Genomic DNA, 16,902 nt, shown 5'->3' on the forward strand with positions numbered 1-16,902 from the left:
ACTGTAAGGGTGACAGAGCCCTGGCACAGGCTGTCCAGGGAGGGTGTGGAGTCTCCTTCCTTGGAGGTCTTCAAGACTCGCCTGGACATATTCCTATGTGACCTGATCTAGGTGGACCTACTTCTGCAAGGGGATTGGATTAGATGATCTCTAAAGGTCCCTTCCAATCCCTACCATTCTATGATTCTATAGAGAGTAAAGCCTCTCTAGCTGCTTTATTAGAGGTGGAGCCCTAGCAGCTTGTTAAATTCTAGCTTCATTTCACATGGGTTGATCAATAAATAATTGCTTTATGCTTTCATGCTGTGTATATCCAACTTGCGGAGCATTTTTGTACCTGACTACAGGCACTCAAATAAACTAGCCCAGAATGGGAGTGATAACCACTTACCTGTAGTCAGGTGTTAAAAAAAGCCACTTTCCCTGAGACAGGAATTGTGTTTAGCCACCAGCTTTCTATTATCTCCATTAGGTATCACTATACCATTCGGAGATATAAGGCACAGCTGAGCTCTGATAGGCCATCACAGCATTTCACTTAGCTGTAAGATAGGGCCCACCAGTGTTGGTCCTGGTATTGCTTGCCATGTGAAAGCAGGGTACCAGATTCCCCTGCAGCTCAGGTGCCTGCCTAGTCATGGATGCTACTACAACACTGGACAGTCATAAAAACAAATGAACCATCCACCTGGAGGCATGTGTAATTTAGCCACTGAGTTTGAAGGTGTGAAGGATCATGGACATGGTTGCTACAGTTGTCACACTAAATAGAAATAACTACTGTGAGCTGAAGGCTGCTCCAGGATTTTTTTTAAATTGTAGTGGTTTAGCCCGATGTCCACCAAGTCATAAAAATCACTCCCCTTCCTAAACTGGACAGGAGAGAGACAGAAATATAACAAACAGCTTGTAAGTTGAGATAAGAACAGAGAGATAGCTCAGCAATTAGCATCATGGGCAAAATAGACTCAGCTTAGGGAGAAAAAGGTTTGATTTATTAAAGGAACAATAAGAGCAGGGAGATGAGAAATAAAATTGAATCTTAAAACACCTACTCCCACCCCTTCCTCTTCCCAGGACTCTCCTTCCTTCCCCGGACTCTCCTTCCTTCCCTCTAGTGGCACAGGGGATGGGGGGATGGGAGTTATGGTCAGTTCATTACAGATGGACTTTGCTGCTGCTCCTTCTCAGGTGGAGGTGTCATCACACTTCCCACTGCTACACTGTGTGTTCCCTCCCAGAGGAGACAGTCCCTCACAAACTTCTCCAGTGTGGGTCGTTCCCATGGGCTGCAGCTCCTCACAAACTGCTCCAGCATGGGACCTCCCACAGGGGCAGCACCTCACATCCTGCCCCAACATGGGTCACCCACCGGGAGAACAGTCCTTCAGGTACTGACTGCTCCAGCCTGAGTCCCTCACAGGATCACAAGTCCTGACAGCAAACCTGCTCCAGTGTGGGCTCCTCTCTCCCCGCAGATTCCCAGGTCCTGCTAGGAACTTGCTCCAGGGCAGGCTTTCCAGAGTCACAGCCTTCTTCAGGCATCCGCCTGCTCCAGTGTGGGGTCCTCCACCGACTGTGAGTGAATCTCTGCTCCATGATAGCCCCCGCCATGGACTGCAGGGAGACAACCTGCTTCACCATGGTCCTCACCACAGATCACAGGCGAGTCTTTCTTCCAGGGCTTAAGCACCCTCCTCCCCCTCCTTCTCCACTGACCTTGGTGTCTGCAGAGATGTTCTCACATCCTCACTCCCTGTTGCTGCTGCAGTTTTGCAACTGTGCAGCAACTTCTTCCCCTTCTCAAATATGTTATTCAGAGGCGTTACCTCCATGACTACATGGCCAGGCCTGAGTCAGGTTGCAGGGTCCAGCTTAGAATTGACTGGCCCTAGCCCTATGAGCTACAGGGGAAGCTTCTGGCAACTTTTTGTTTAAAGAAGCCACCTCTGTAGCCCTCACACTACCAAAAACCCAGCCCAGGCCAAAACCACTAAAAAAATAATAATTAAAAAAACACGCAAACTAATCTCATCTTCTGGTTCTTTATTTCTAAATATTGACCATTACCTTTATTTAATTCTATATTTCCTCAAAATATTGCACATGAAAACTTATAAAGTTTCTGTAGTACCTTGTGGGTGCCTCCCCATTATCATTTCTTAGACTTTAAATAAAAATTTGATTTATGGCCTTATTCTACAGCCACCCACCGGAGAGATTTTGAATTCACTGAGAAAATCTGCAGCAGTAAATGTTATTAATGTACATTAGTGGTTTCTAAGTCAGGCAATTAACTTATAAATGTTTGCAGGCTCTTTTGTCACTTGTTTCATACCATAGTCAGGCACAGCATTAATATCCAGTACCAAGTCTAATAAGATTTTCATTACCTTCTGGGGTTAATAATGAACACAGCAGGGACAAAATCAGTATCACTGTATTAACTATCATTAAATAGGGTATCTAAGCATCAGCATCATAGCGAGTGAAATGCTTAGTATATATAAAAATTTGTATTTGTCTACTTATCTCATTCAAATTCTAACTTTAATGTTAAGCCTTGGATTTTAAAATTAGTAACATGCAAATACATTGTGCATGGTCAATTAAACTGAACTTTACTGTTTCACATAATTGCAGAAACTGTGAAAACCAGAAGTAAACTTATTTTCAGACAATTTCAAATAAGTATTTTGGGTTCTTTTTCATTAATGAAAAAAAAAAAAAGAATCATTTAGTTTTAAATACAGAATTCTCTGAAGACTTTGACTCTACATGTGATCATTTCAACTTAAAAACTGAAATCACACTACATACTATGATAATAAAATAAAATGTTATTGTTTCATTAGCAACATGCATCTATGTAATTAAAAATACTTACAGTTATAAAATCTGAGGCATGTATTATGCCTTGTGTAACACACGGAAGGCTGTGGTTGAAGGTTCAAGGCATATTCTCCACTGGCTAACCTTGGGTGCTTAATTTAAGTGTTTGTGTGGACAAGGAGGCTTCATATAACCTGTCACGCCAACAAAGAGAGACAAACTGAAACCACCATTTGGTGGAAGGAAAAAGAAAATGTGTCTTTGTTTAGGAGGAAGTCAATAAAAGAGAAACGGGAGAGGACATACAAGTGATCCCAGCTCCCCTTGTGCTCTGGTGAATGAACCTGCCGTAGCACTCTGATGATCTCATCTGGAATACTCTGGGTGAAATGGAGAAGGACAGAGCTAACGTCTCCTGCAGTCTTCTCCCACTAAGGACTCAAGATACAGGTAAAAGCATGAGCCCACAGGCTGCACAGGGCAGACACAATCCAAACTCTAGATGATGGTTATGCATGGCTCTTCTCTGTACTCTTCTCTGTTAAAACCTTGATGATGGAAAGAGATATACCACACAAGCACTGAATAACGTCAAAATACACAAGTTTGCACAGGTTTTGTCTGAGAAAGTTGATTTATGGCCAACCCCTACTTGAGAAGATCCGGTTACCTAGTCATACTGTTGCAACAGACTGCAGCCACTCCAGTTTAAAAAGTAATATTGCTGTTCTTAATGTGAACCACACACCAACACCATAATGACTACTAGTGGGCATTTATTAGCAGATTGAGAAACAAGACAGTCTATAGGCTTAAAACACGCGACTTCTTAAGGCAGACTTCTTCAGAAAAAAATGAGGTATTACAACAGGGAAATACAATAAGATCTCTCTTGCAGCTTCGTAATCTGTATTTTTCGAGATTGGATTCACAGGTGAAATATACAGAGCAGTAAGATAAACTTTCTAGGTCTAAACCTCAAGCATCCTTGAAAAGTAAACATCTTTAAAATACACAAACCCAAATAGTTTCATAAGTATCACAATTTATCTTCCCACATAAATGAGAACAAAATTAGTTTTAAATATCTCAGAAGTAATTTTTTTCCTCCTTCAGAATCAAATGAGGCTGGGGACTTTCTGAACAAAGAAAGTGAATGACAGAGAATACCTACAAGCATCTATAGCCACATGCATTTCTCATTTACATCTTTCTTTTTCTCCTTCTTCCTCAAAGTAATTAAAATCTTCCTTTTGCTGGAAGGCCCAAGAGGAATCATCACAGGGGAGTTTCTCTTGAGAGACAGCAAGGGCCTGAAGTGAAGCAGTTTCCTCTGGGTATTCAGTTAGCATCATCTCTCCTATACTACTGGCAGTGCAGGGCTCCTGCTAAAACTTTTTTGGCGTTGCCTCAGAAAGCACTTGTGGCAGGTGGAAATGCAGTTTCCGTTGCTCGACAGACTGAATCTAGGTTTGTGCCTCTGCCCAAGGACTGACTCACTCGACTGATTTCCACCCTGACTGACCTAGCCTCATTTTGTCTGCAAAAGTCAAATTGTACTTTAGGTAAGTACAGCTCAATTTGGGAGATGGTAATTTTATTTCTGCACATCCACTCAATTAATCTGTTCCTGGATTGTCAGTGATAATAATTCTCCAAGAATTACTGATTAAGTCATGCACTTAAAACTTCCTGTTGTCATCTGAGAATTTTGACAGTGACTCTTGTCATTATGGCTTGTTACCCTTTAGCATCACCACATCCAAAATAAAGATTTTGGTTTTGCTTGTTCATTCACAGGACTATATATATAGTAGAGGGACTACCACTTCATATTCTTCTTCTTATTTGTTAGAACTTTCTCTACCTAATTTTCGTTCTGGGACCTTTACAAACATGCATTGCCCCTGGTATTTATGGTATTTTCTGCAATTCCTCCTCATCTGCAGTATTACTGATGAAACTATACACTGTCTTTCCATTTTGTAAAAACCTTTAAATCCTTCCCCAACCCAAACTGTTTAAGAGCTTTCACTTCTGGTTAAATCAGATAGGCTAAAGCTCCGGTTTTCTATTTTGTTTAATCCTAATTAAACTCCTATCTCACATACAAATTATGCCTTTGCTTTTGACTAATCTAGAAATACTCATTTTCCTATATATTTTGTTCTGAAGGAAGCTGTCTTTAAAGGTGAGCAACTTTGCTCTTCAAACACTTTATCAATGAATACCACGCAGAGATGTAATCTGCTTTCATATAGCCCCGCTTGCATCAATCCAGGACGAGGCGTTTTGTACTACCTACAAACTGGAAGATTATTTATGACCATTTAACCACTACAGAACATAAATATTCAGATTAGAAAATTTAAAAAGTGAATTGAGAAGATTAAAAAAAAAAAACCTCCAAGGTGGAAAATTAATCTTGATGTAAAGCTTGCTAGTTAAGCTGTGTTCTTGCTATATAGCCATCATTAGCCAACCCCTGCAGTTTCCAGATGTTTATTACAGGATATGCCTGGACAAATCTTCTTTCATAAAAGCTCTTTGACACAAAGACATTAAACTTTAAGTACCTTAACACAAAAGCAGAGCTTTAAAAGCAGAGGATTTACTTGAACTTTTTTATATACAAAAACAGCTGGAAAGGGAATAGAATGGCAATGAAGTAAAACAATACTTAAAGACAACCAGTTAGTAAATCTCCATTTTCTTCTCTCTTAGGCAAAAAAGTGAACTCTATACACCACCAGGACCGTGTACACAATAGTCTTATTAAGCTCACCATTTTCCAGAAGATTAAGGATCTGATCAAAAGAACACTGAAATCACTGGAAATCTCACTATTTGCTTGAACAGCTTTGGATCTGGTCCATACTGACTCCATAAGAATAACTGCTTCTAACAACTCAGCTTAGAGCTCTAAGAAAACAACTCTGGTTATAACCTCCATAAAAATACAGTAAAAAGGAACACATGCTTTCTTTCAATTTACTTTACTTTCCATAATTTTTAAAATGGAAACTGCTAGCATTTTGCTCCACAATATAATCCAACTCATTTGGTCTGAGGAAGCAAAAGAAAAATACAACAAGGCAGAGAAGTTTGGTTCCCTATTCTGAGATGTATCATTATTGTGAAAATAACCACTATTTTATCACTCAGTTTCGGAACAAAAAAATATTTCCCAAAAATTGGAGGGACAGTGGGACGTACTTTTTATTTCTAGAATATGCTCTGTGTATTTCTGGGTTCCAGGGTCCTAGTTCTGCATTTCTTCCATGTCTAAACTACCTACGGGCTTTTCATCACAATTTCACATGTTCATGAAATGCAAGGTCAGATTTCTGTAGACAACTGTTTTACTTTCACTAGTATGCATACATGTATGTGCATATATGTACAATACATATATATTGTACAGAAAGGCCAAAAACTAAACATAGCATCAAATAATAAAAACAACAAACACAGTTCCAAAACATTTTAGCTAAAACTTATGCTTCTTGGTTACCAACCATTCCTAAATTCAGGCAAGGTTTTTATTTGCAGTAACTGCCACAGAAGATATGTTTCTATTGTTCCTTTAAGAAAACAAACAAATTAACAACAACAAAAAAAAAAACCCCACGTGATCAAAGAACAGCTGTCCACTGCCTGACAAACACATGCAAATTTGTAAGACAAATGAAACCATGTCTACAAGCAGGACCTCATCTTACACCAAGTGCAAAACTCTGTGTCAAAAACTCCAGTGTTTTAAGTGGACTAGAACAGATGCTAAAGTTATAATGGTCTTATAGCCAGAAAGGTTAAAGCATTTTGTATTTTTTTTTTACCATTCTCAGAGATTGAAAGCTATTATTGCCTGATGCAACATTTGGCAGCCAGATGGTACTGAGGAAACCTCTATTCTAATTCTATAGGTATTTTAATATATTTATGCTAGGCTTTTTAGATTGCTAATACATGATTAGCACCTTCTATACATTACTAGATAGATTATACCATATACATGCTGTTAGATTACCCAGCAATAACAAGCTGAATCAGGTTGAAGGAGATCAGACAATCACAATCCTAATAGATTAGATAAATCAAGCAATATGAAACATCTACTGACTTCTTCCAAGTCAAGACAGATGTTACAGGGGGCAAGCAGTAAACTTGCCACTACAAAAATGATATCTATATATTCTGAAGACATTTGAATAAGCCAAATGTCCTTATATTAGGCTGTATTTTGACTGTGCCCACAGCACTTTTCATGCAGTGCTGGAAGCTTTAAGACTGCATTTATCATTCTGCCAAACCACACCAGGTTCTTACAAAAAGTTATGAAACTTCTGCTCTTAGGATGCCCAAAGAAGATACTTCTACTTCCATTCTCATTTCTTACAGAAAATCCTGTTCTAATTAGACTCGTGTGCAGTAATGAAGTAAAATTCCTCTACAGGACCTTCTTACTCATGGATCTAATTCATTTTTTTCATAGGAGAAAAAAAAATATAAATATAAAAAATATATACATATATAAAGATTGAAGCATGGAAAAATAAAGCAGTTCTTCCAAATCACTACCACTAGCAAAGCAAGAACACAGTCTTGTCTCATAATTTTGGTACTACACCAAATGTCAATTTTTGCCATTCCCTAAAGCGCATAAGCTCTGGAAACTGTCTTATTGCAGCAATTGCCTCTAGGAATGTTCAGAACCAAATTATTACCCAGAAAGCTCATTTTGGCAGGAAAAAATAAAGTTGGATACAAATTTTCTTTCTAGCCGCATTTTTTGTGATTTCTCAGATTAGAATATCAATCAGGTATTATCTTCTTTCTTCCCACAGAGACCATAACACAAGGTGTTTATTTATTACCTACTGAAAATTTGAAAAAAGAGTATTAAAATTTACAGTTTTATATATACAGTTCTGTAGCTAAAGGACTTCTGATGATGTTATAATTTTGTGAATTCTGGTCAAGGATTTTCAGTTACTATTTTTCAATACTGCTTTGTACGCCTATAGTTACATTGCAAAATCAATGTGTACAACTATTATTTGGTTTTTCTTTCTTTACTTGCAACAACAACTGCATTTCTAAGACTATTTATTAGCACTTTGGTAATGCCATAAAAGCTATTTCTTCCTTCCTAATTGTGTTTTTGTTCCTTTGTGTGCTGAGCAAAATATGACAAAGGGTCAAAAGTATATATACTGTCTTTCCAGCAAATTGAATGTTATAAAAGAATTTCCAGGTTACCTCCAGATTCTTAGAAACTACAGAGTGGTGGAAAGTGGGGGACACAAGTGCTTCCCAGATCCCTGATGACCAACATTAAAGTAGCATGGGAGAGCTGCAGTCAGCTTTCTAACACATTCCTACAGAAGAGGCTGTCGCAATTAATGCAAATAGTAGACTATAACCAGTACTAATGGTAAGTTGTTCCAAAATGTTCCCACTCTGCTCTTGACACTGCCTTTTACAGGAAACAACAATCCCCTTTCACCAAGTTTCCCCCGATTGCAGGGAAATCTGTGACAGGAAAATCACTGAAAGCCAGCAAACTCTCAAACGCTTTTCAAAGCTTAGAAAATCCAAGCCTTCCTACAAGATTTCTACCATCTTCCCACTGCACCCTAAATCACATTTATATGACTCATTTTTCTATTTTACACTTCCCACAACTTGGGTCCTTCCTGCCTTGTCTCCCTCTTCCCTCCTTTCCCTGAAAATCTCTTTACTTTCACACTTAACTCATAGTTATCGCAGAGCCTGTGTTATACTTTTCTTCTCTAAACCGATTACTTCTCTAAGTCAGCTCTCTGCCTTCTAGAGTGAGACGCTCCTCTCATGACTGCACAGCAGCACAGATTACTACACCACAGTACACTCCATCATTACTTTCATTTGTCATAAGTACAGCTCCTCTGTTTGCATGGGCATTACATTGCTTTTTTTGCAGCTCAGCTGCAGCTTCCCACAGCTGTAGGATTTGCCGGACCATCCCTTTGAAGCAGCAGCTGCTGCAGCTCACAGCTCTCTGGGAGTGCCAAGCACAGCAGGGCTGCAGAAAGGCTGCTGCTGGGGAAAGGATGTTCTCCCTCCTCCGGTGCCTTGCACTGGTACTTGCTTGGGAGCTGGGATGAGCAGCCACCGAGGCCATCAAGCTGCCATGCTGAGCTCTGCCACTGCAGGGTGACCCTGCCAGTCATGGGGGTAATGTTTTACTGTTTTGCTTGGAGTTGGTCTGCCTCTCCCTAGAGCTTGGAAGTGCATTGAATTAAAAGACGTTGCCTTTCACTAGAGGCGGGATCAGTTTGTATTGGCCATCGCTCCTGCTGAAGTCGATTGCAGCTGCATTCCCCTCTCCTCCCCACAGGCACATCCTGCAGCACTGTCATTTCTTTCCAAGCTCAACATCAAGGTTCATGCAATTACATATAAGCATATGCATAAGATTGTATATGCATGCATTATTTGAAAAAAAAAAAATTGCATAGTAAAGCCTGCAAAATGAGAAAATACCAGTATTAAAGGAAGCAGGTGTGATTCAGCAGCTTGCTATGAGCATGTTAGGAGACAATCACATGTGGCTGCAGACTTCTTTAGAGCATATTGTGTCAACTATCCACTTCCTATAAAATTGTCATCACCTCCAGAGCTCTCCTCGTCATACCAAGTGCTTCACAAGTATTCATCCATTCATGTCAAAATACACTTGGCAATACTTTTATAGCCCTTCTTAAAATGGAAGGATGGGGGCATACGTTGCATATGTGAACACACAATAGCATATGGCATTCAACATATTTGATTACAAGATCTTCCTTGTGCATTGTATTCTGTGACAGAAGCTGAAATCCTGCAGGTACTAACCAGCTCTGATCAGCACTGCTCATTATGTACACTGTTCAAACTTGGAGAAATATTCTTGGAAAAAATCTTGTCCCAGAATAAAAATGAGGTACCATTCGAGTCCCTCATTCCAATGAACAAAATTGCAGGACTGATGGGCAGTTGACAGAGATCTTTTAGTAACAGCAGACAGGCATGTTGCACAGCAATATCATGAGTAACTTTGAAATATTTCTTTAGTCTGGTGATGCAACGCATATACTTTGTTAGCAATTTTTCCAAAGTTTTGCTGAGTGAGGAGTATCATCCCCGTCACCCATAGTTGCAAGATCCTGTTGATCTGAGCAACCTCTCAGCTGCATGAGGCAGTGGCTGCCAGGCCGACACAGCCCTCAGAGACCCCAAGTTTAGCATAGTCTTCTGTGGAGAGAGACAATCTTTTGGTTTGATTTCTTAATTGAAAAACTGTAATTGTAGCAACACCAGGCCCCAACTTGCATAATGAATAGACTGTGGACTGTTGAGATCTACAGCACAGACTACTCCAACTTCACCTAAGTAATAGCGAGCAGTTGTCAGCTTTTTCATTTGCATATGTAAAGCCTGCTGATAAAAGGGAAAAGAGAACACACAGCTTTTTTGTTGTTGTTAGGCTGCAGGAACTTAGGAAACCGCTGAAAAGTCTTGTAGGATGTTTAGCTTTGTGGTTACAGTCTGATTGCTTTTGCTTTTGAGTCTAAATACTTTTTTTTGGTCTCATCATTTGTTTTGCTGCATTTTTACTTTTATATTAATTTCTGTAGTAGTTATGGCCCCCTTCTTCTGCTATTCTGTATGTTGTTCTAAATGCATGCTTTTCTTTCTCTACTTCCTCCTGATTCCCTACCACCAGTGGGAGTAGTAAGTGTATGGATTATAAGTGTACATGTGCTTCAAATCTATATCCAGCTCTATATACAGAGAAGCCTGCAGAACCCTGGTAATAATTATTCTGAGGGGAAAAAAAAAAAAAATGGTGCTCATTCTCCACAGTAATTGTGTGGAACATATGAACTTGCACAGTTTCCATCATGCAGTCTAGCCACTAAGCAGGAGTTGTGAGAGGAGATGTCTAGTACAGATTTTTCAAGGACAAACTTAGAAATTTCTAAGAGTGTGTAAGCCGAGGCTTTTTGAGGCCTCATCACTTTGGTGTATCTTCCTAAGAATGGCAAAAGGCATTCTTGAGACTTCCATCTGCTAAAGCCACTCTTCCAAAATGTGGAGGTGGTAAAATTTTTCAATTGAATATTGGAATATTTTCAGCATAGACAAAATAATGTGTTTTCCTTGATTATTGCCCCATAAATGACTAAACAGCTTTCCAGATGGAACTTCTTCAATATTTAAATTGAGGTGGGTAACACTACAGAAAAGCTGGCACTAGCCAGGTTCAAACTGAATAAGCAAGTACCTGAATATAGAGTCTTATCAGACGACTCAAATAGCAAAAATGCAGTCTTAAGTACTGGAAGTGAAAGTACTTCTCACTAGAACAGGTATAAAAATACAGATGTGCATTCTCTTCCTACACGACTACTATATAACATTGTTTTTCACATCTTTCTTCTTTCCCTTTCTAGTCAGTGCTACTGTTACCTGCTGTGTAGCTGGTATGATGACTCAGATGACAGAAGTATGCTGGAGATTATATATACATGGAACACTGAGGCCCAAGAATGCGATTCTTCTAGGCAGACAATCTAGGGTTTGGCTTTTATTATTCTGCCAAGCACTACACATGCAGTATTATAAGAACAAAAGTTTCGTATTTTTAGCTACTACTTTCAAGCTGAATCTCAAAACAAGCTATGCTTTAGTTCAAGGCTTGAACTTGCTATTGAAAAGGAAATCAACAGAGTAATTTTCTTTATCATGAGTAACTACATCTACCTACGGCTTTGAGTATATAGTAAGAAGTTTATCAGAGTCACAAGCAACTGGAGTTTCCCACTGCAATTCTGTCCTCATTTATTCTAGTAATCATTCAAGCTTAGCAGTGTTTGTTAAATTCAGATGCAGGTCAATGAAGTTCAAAGAAATGGGTGCAGTCGATTGAGTCATAACATTAAAAAAAAAGTAAAAAAGAAATGTATACAGAAAATAGTGGATTGATGATGCTTCTCATGATAAATGTGACAATATTTTGCTTCTCGGCTGATGCAACAACAAGTTTCTATCTATGGAGTACACTGTCTTTCTGAAAATTCTAGTTAGATGAAAAATAACTTGTCTATTGGAAAGTATTTTGTCAAGAAATATCTTCCATGAGGTAAATTAGATACAAATATCAGCTCTCATCCGCAATTCAACAGTTAATTTTAAAGGATTGTGCATTTTTGAGTGACTACCTTGGGTAAAATAATTTTGTTGGTTTATGATGTATCCGCAGTACTGAAATATGTGTTCAGTTCAAGATTGTCAAATTTGCCACTAATTAACAGATTAAAAATAATGGGACATGAGGCAAGCTTGGTCTCAATGTATTGTTGGTTAGTGTACATGCATACAAAAACGAGGGTTTTGAAGTGATCAGGATCTTGGCTGATCTGAGCTGGTCGGAGTTGCTAGAAATTGTTAAGAGCTTAACCATGAAAAAAATAGAATTTTCTTATAATTATTTCTATATAGACTTGAATCAGCTAAAAGCACAAGTCATTGAAATAGGCTGAGATTTTTTTTTAAAATTGTTTTCTTTTTTTCAACAAACCTTATGATGGACTCTGACAGCTGGAGATGGTAGGATAATAGCAATGGGCTGCATCAACTCACTGTTTCCCACTGAACAGGCTCTTGCTGTTTCAGTGGTCTCCCTGAAATCTGTATGAATGTTTGGGGGCAAGGACAAAGAGGCAGAAGCTGGCCTTAAGAAACCCCTGTAGGGTGCAGCCACTGCAATTCTGTTCTGGAGTTCAGTGCATCTACTGCAATTCCTATTCAGAAAGACTCCCAGCACCTTCTGTAGAGGCTCCATCATATCTGATCGCTAGTGCAGTACGGAGCATGTAATGAAGTAATACTTTATCTTCATTTATTAAAACAGCTGTCTAAGGTCATAAATACGATGAGTTGTTTTTATCACCAGGAGCCCTCCCATGAGCATGAGGATGATGATTAACATCATATCTCCAGTTCTGCTTGCATTTGTAGCCTCACAGCAGATGCTCGGCTCGGGTGCTGTTTAAAAGCCATCAGAAAATGTCTTGATCACTAGTGACCTCTGCAAGAACTTTGGTGGCTGCTACATCGATCTGACCCAAGGAGTGATCCTCAGGCAAACGTGAAGGGAGGATTTTTTTATTGATTAGCCAAATGGTCTAGCCTTCTTGTTTTGTCTCCTCATTGGCAATTAAGAGTGAAATCCACTGAGGGACTGGTGGCAGTGAACCTTTTCCTCTGACACAAATAACCTTAATCAGGCCTCTTAGTTAATTTCTGAAATTGTTCTGTATCGACTTCTGTTTGAAGCAGGATTTTCATTCTATGGCCCAATCAGTAAAACGTACACTGTTAGCAAAGCAGACTTTTTCTAAGGGTGACATCTTTTACTTCTTACTTACATTCCTAATCACATCACTGATTCCAGTAATCTTTCCTGCACTAAGAGCTGATATTGTCTCAAAGGAGAACCTGGTGGGTTTTGTCAGGGATTTTTTTTTTAAACGTAGATAATTAAAATTAAAGCAAGTAATGACAATCTAGGAGATTTCAGGGAGGACAGGTCCAATTCTCAATGTGTTTTTAACATGCAGACAATAAAGAAGCCACAATGTTACTCAGTCTAAAACTAAGACTGATACTTAAAATAGAAACAGAAGATCAATCTGGTGACTCAACTAAATAATGGAGATTAGCTTTCTACACCCAAAGCTATGATTGTCCAGGTTAGGAAAGCAATTGTTTAATCTGAAACACAGTATTTGTGCACTTCCTTACCTTTTGAGATTCCCTTTGTATCTGAAAAATGCAAATACTAGACTTCAGTATGAGAAATTAAGCATTTCCTCCCTCTTCCCCAATAACTGCTGATTTAACCCCTCCTCAAATGAATGTACTAATCCTTTACCTCCATCTTCCCCATCTCTGTTTTATACTCTTTCAGAATTTGTTTGTCCTTCTTAACATTGAGTGATATTTTGGACTAGAAATCATTGAGATAATTGGGAATGTTCTTAGCTTATGTCACTATGACTTCATTGCTGCTCTGTGATGAAGGGTAAGAGAGTTTCATTGTGAGAGAGGGGAAGCCCTGGCCTTGGGACAAGAATGCAGGCTGAATCTAAGGGTAAGACCCATCCCTGTCTGACAGCTCTTGCTTCCCTTACACAGATGCACTCAGGTTTTCATGTTCATTCAATCTCCCAGTGCAGGGGTGTTAAATGCAAAATTTTTAATCTTTAAGATGATCTGTGATATTTGGTAAATGGTGATGCTAGGGAAGTTCTGGATGAATGTTATTTATCATCTGTTCTCCTTGCAAGAAAATGCCCCTTTGTACTTGGGATGCCAAAGAGCATTTTGGCAGGGAGGAAAGGTTTGACTTACCCAGGTGCTATCTTCGTCAGCATGGTGAATTTAAACCTGATGTCATCTATTTACATTTCTAAATGGCAGCATGGAGTAAAATGCAGCAATATGAAAGATTAGTCTTCATTTCGCAAAGTAACTGCCAAATTAAATGATGACAGATGGAAAAACTAAAAGCCACAGTGTCAGGGGTCTGATGATAGCCCTCTGCTTTAGCAAGAGGTAAATATATAAACCTCAGCTGGTGCCTGCAGATGATACATGTCCAGTGTAAAGACAGCCCTCGGACTTTTGATTTAATCAATACCCCCTATTGAAGAGAGCAGCATACGGCATTAGAACTAAAGCAGTGTTATTAGAAAATGATATACTGCCCATTAGGATGTATAATTCACGTCGCCTTCATTGCTCAGACCGTCGTGAAAATCCATAAATCATTTTCTCGTTCATGTATTGCCTAAGTGCAATTTGTCATTTTGCATTAGAGGAGCTGTCTCAGATCACCGATGCTTTTCATTCACAGCTCGAGCTTTAACACCACGCGGAGCCGGCGGAGGAACCCGCTGCTGCCTCTATGAATCTCACCCAAAATGGAGACCCCGGTGCGCCTTGAAACGTGGGGAGATGCGTGAGGGAAAAGGGGGTAGCACCGCAAGCTGCGGCCGTCACAGAGTGAGCCGCGAGGAGGGAGGGAGGCGTCTCCCCCTGCGCCTATACTTGTATATGAACACATATATGTGTCAATTCCCGCGTGGTTATTGCCCCCTGAAGCAGTCCGTCTTTACAGAAGCGTTGCGTGGGTGTCGCGCCTCGAGCGCGTGTAGGGAGCGCCCCGACGCCGCTTTCGCGCTGAGGCAAGGACGTGCCGCGCCTGCAGCCCGGACCCCCTCCAATCCTTCGCCCGCCCCGCTGCCTCCCCCCTTACCTCCGGTTCCCGGAGGCGGGCTCGGTCGCGGCCCTGGGAGAGCGGGCGGGTACCCCTTCGCTTCCGAGGTTTCCCCCCACGGGTTTCGCCTGTCGCGCCCGGCGGCCCGAGTCTCTCGAAGGCGAGAGCGATTGCCGCTTCAGGGGCTCCGGCGGTGGGGAGGGTTTAGAAACTGGTTGCTTCGGGTTATGTTAAGTCACAAGCAGTGGTCGTTGCTCTAAGGGCAGGTGAACGCACCGGGGCTCCCGAGGTGCAAGAAGGGGACAAACTCTGTGATCTGTGTTTGAAGTTGGTGGCAGCGCAGGGGAAGATGAACGGACGAGCTTCTAGATGTGAAGGAAAGGCAGCGAGCCCCGCAAACCAGAGCAGCCAGGGTGGGTTTTTTTTCTGACGAAATCCATTTTACTGGAAAACACCCACCGAAATCGACCCGCCAGCTGTACTTAGATCTGCCATAAGCGCTGAGAGGTGGGCGGGGGGTGTGGGGGAGAAGGAAGCTGCGGAGGACGGGATGTTTTTTGGTGTGGCATTTCCATGCCTGCCGCGCCGGCGGGCGGCAGCGGTGGCTCTCCCGCACACACACAAACAGTTGCTGCTTTCCTGCCCTTCCCTCGCAGCACCACCCCACCACCCCCACCACGCGAAGAGGCAGCACCTTGTGCCGTTACATCGGGCTCCAAAGCCGCAGCAGCCGCCTGCGGATGTGAGCGCGGTAACGGGAGAGCTGCGGTTGGCATGGCTGGCCGGCGGGTGAGCGGAAGTGGGGGAGATGAGCGAGGGGCGGCCGGAGAAAGGGGCTCAAATGCCCAGGCGCGCGGAGGTGCCGTGGCAGAGACGAAAGCCCCGGTCTCCCGGTGGGAGCGGAGGCGGTGCTGCCGCCCAGCCGCAGTGTGCAACGGCTGCCGCTAGGGGGCGCCCGCCGCCCGCGATCGCAGCCTCTGGCCGGGGGCGGGGCGGGGGCCGCCGCGGACTCCCAGGGGCGCCGCCGTCTGCGCGTGGCGGGGGGGGCCAGTAGCCCCGGCACAGAGTCGCCACCGCCGCCACGCTGGACGCCGAGTCCGCCGCCCCAAGCACAGCGCGGGGCAGCGCAGCTGTGCCCCAGGGGGAAGCTGCGCATCGATTGGCCCGTGGCGGCCGCAGACGGGCACGCCGTAAACCGCTTGGCACCGGCCGGACCGGCACCAGCACCCTCCCCCGCCCCCCGACGGCGTGACGCCGAGATGCGTTTGGCGGCGGCGTGAGCTTGGCTGTGCCGACGTCTCGGCTTACCGCGGGTGGGCGCGCGGTGGCCCCGGGACGCCCTCCTTGGGGAGGGCGAGGGCAGGAGGGGGCGAGCAGCAGCGTCCACGAAGGCGATGGTGGTTTTGATACACGCACAAGTTCGGAAATAAGAAGTCCAGCCTTTCTGTAGCGGGAAACACGTTCATTGAAATGTATGAAAGGGAGCCACTGCTTACAGACGAGTTAAAAATGGGGAGGTGACAGCAGAGGCTGCTCATACCTGCTCTTTAAAAACAAATAACATGTCGGCGGGGGGGTGGGGGGAAGAAGAATTACAAATATCTAATCCACGTGAGCCTTAATTTCTTCGTTTTGTAAAGTTACGGACGTGGATCTGCAGATATAAAATGCCAGGGGGGTAGCACGGGACAGTAACACAGCTGCCGGTTGGGTCTGTGAACAAAACGTGCCCCTGGCTGCTAAGTCCTCTCTTCAGCGCC

This window comes from Colius striatus, chromosome 3 (assembly GCF_028858725.1).
Source record: "Colius striatus isolate bColStr4 chromosome 3, bColStr4.1.hap1, whole genome shotgun sequence".
NCBI lineage: Eukaryota > Metazoa > Chordata > Aves > Coliiformes > Coliidae > Colius > Colius striatus.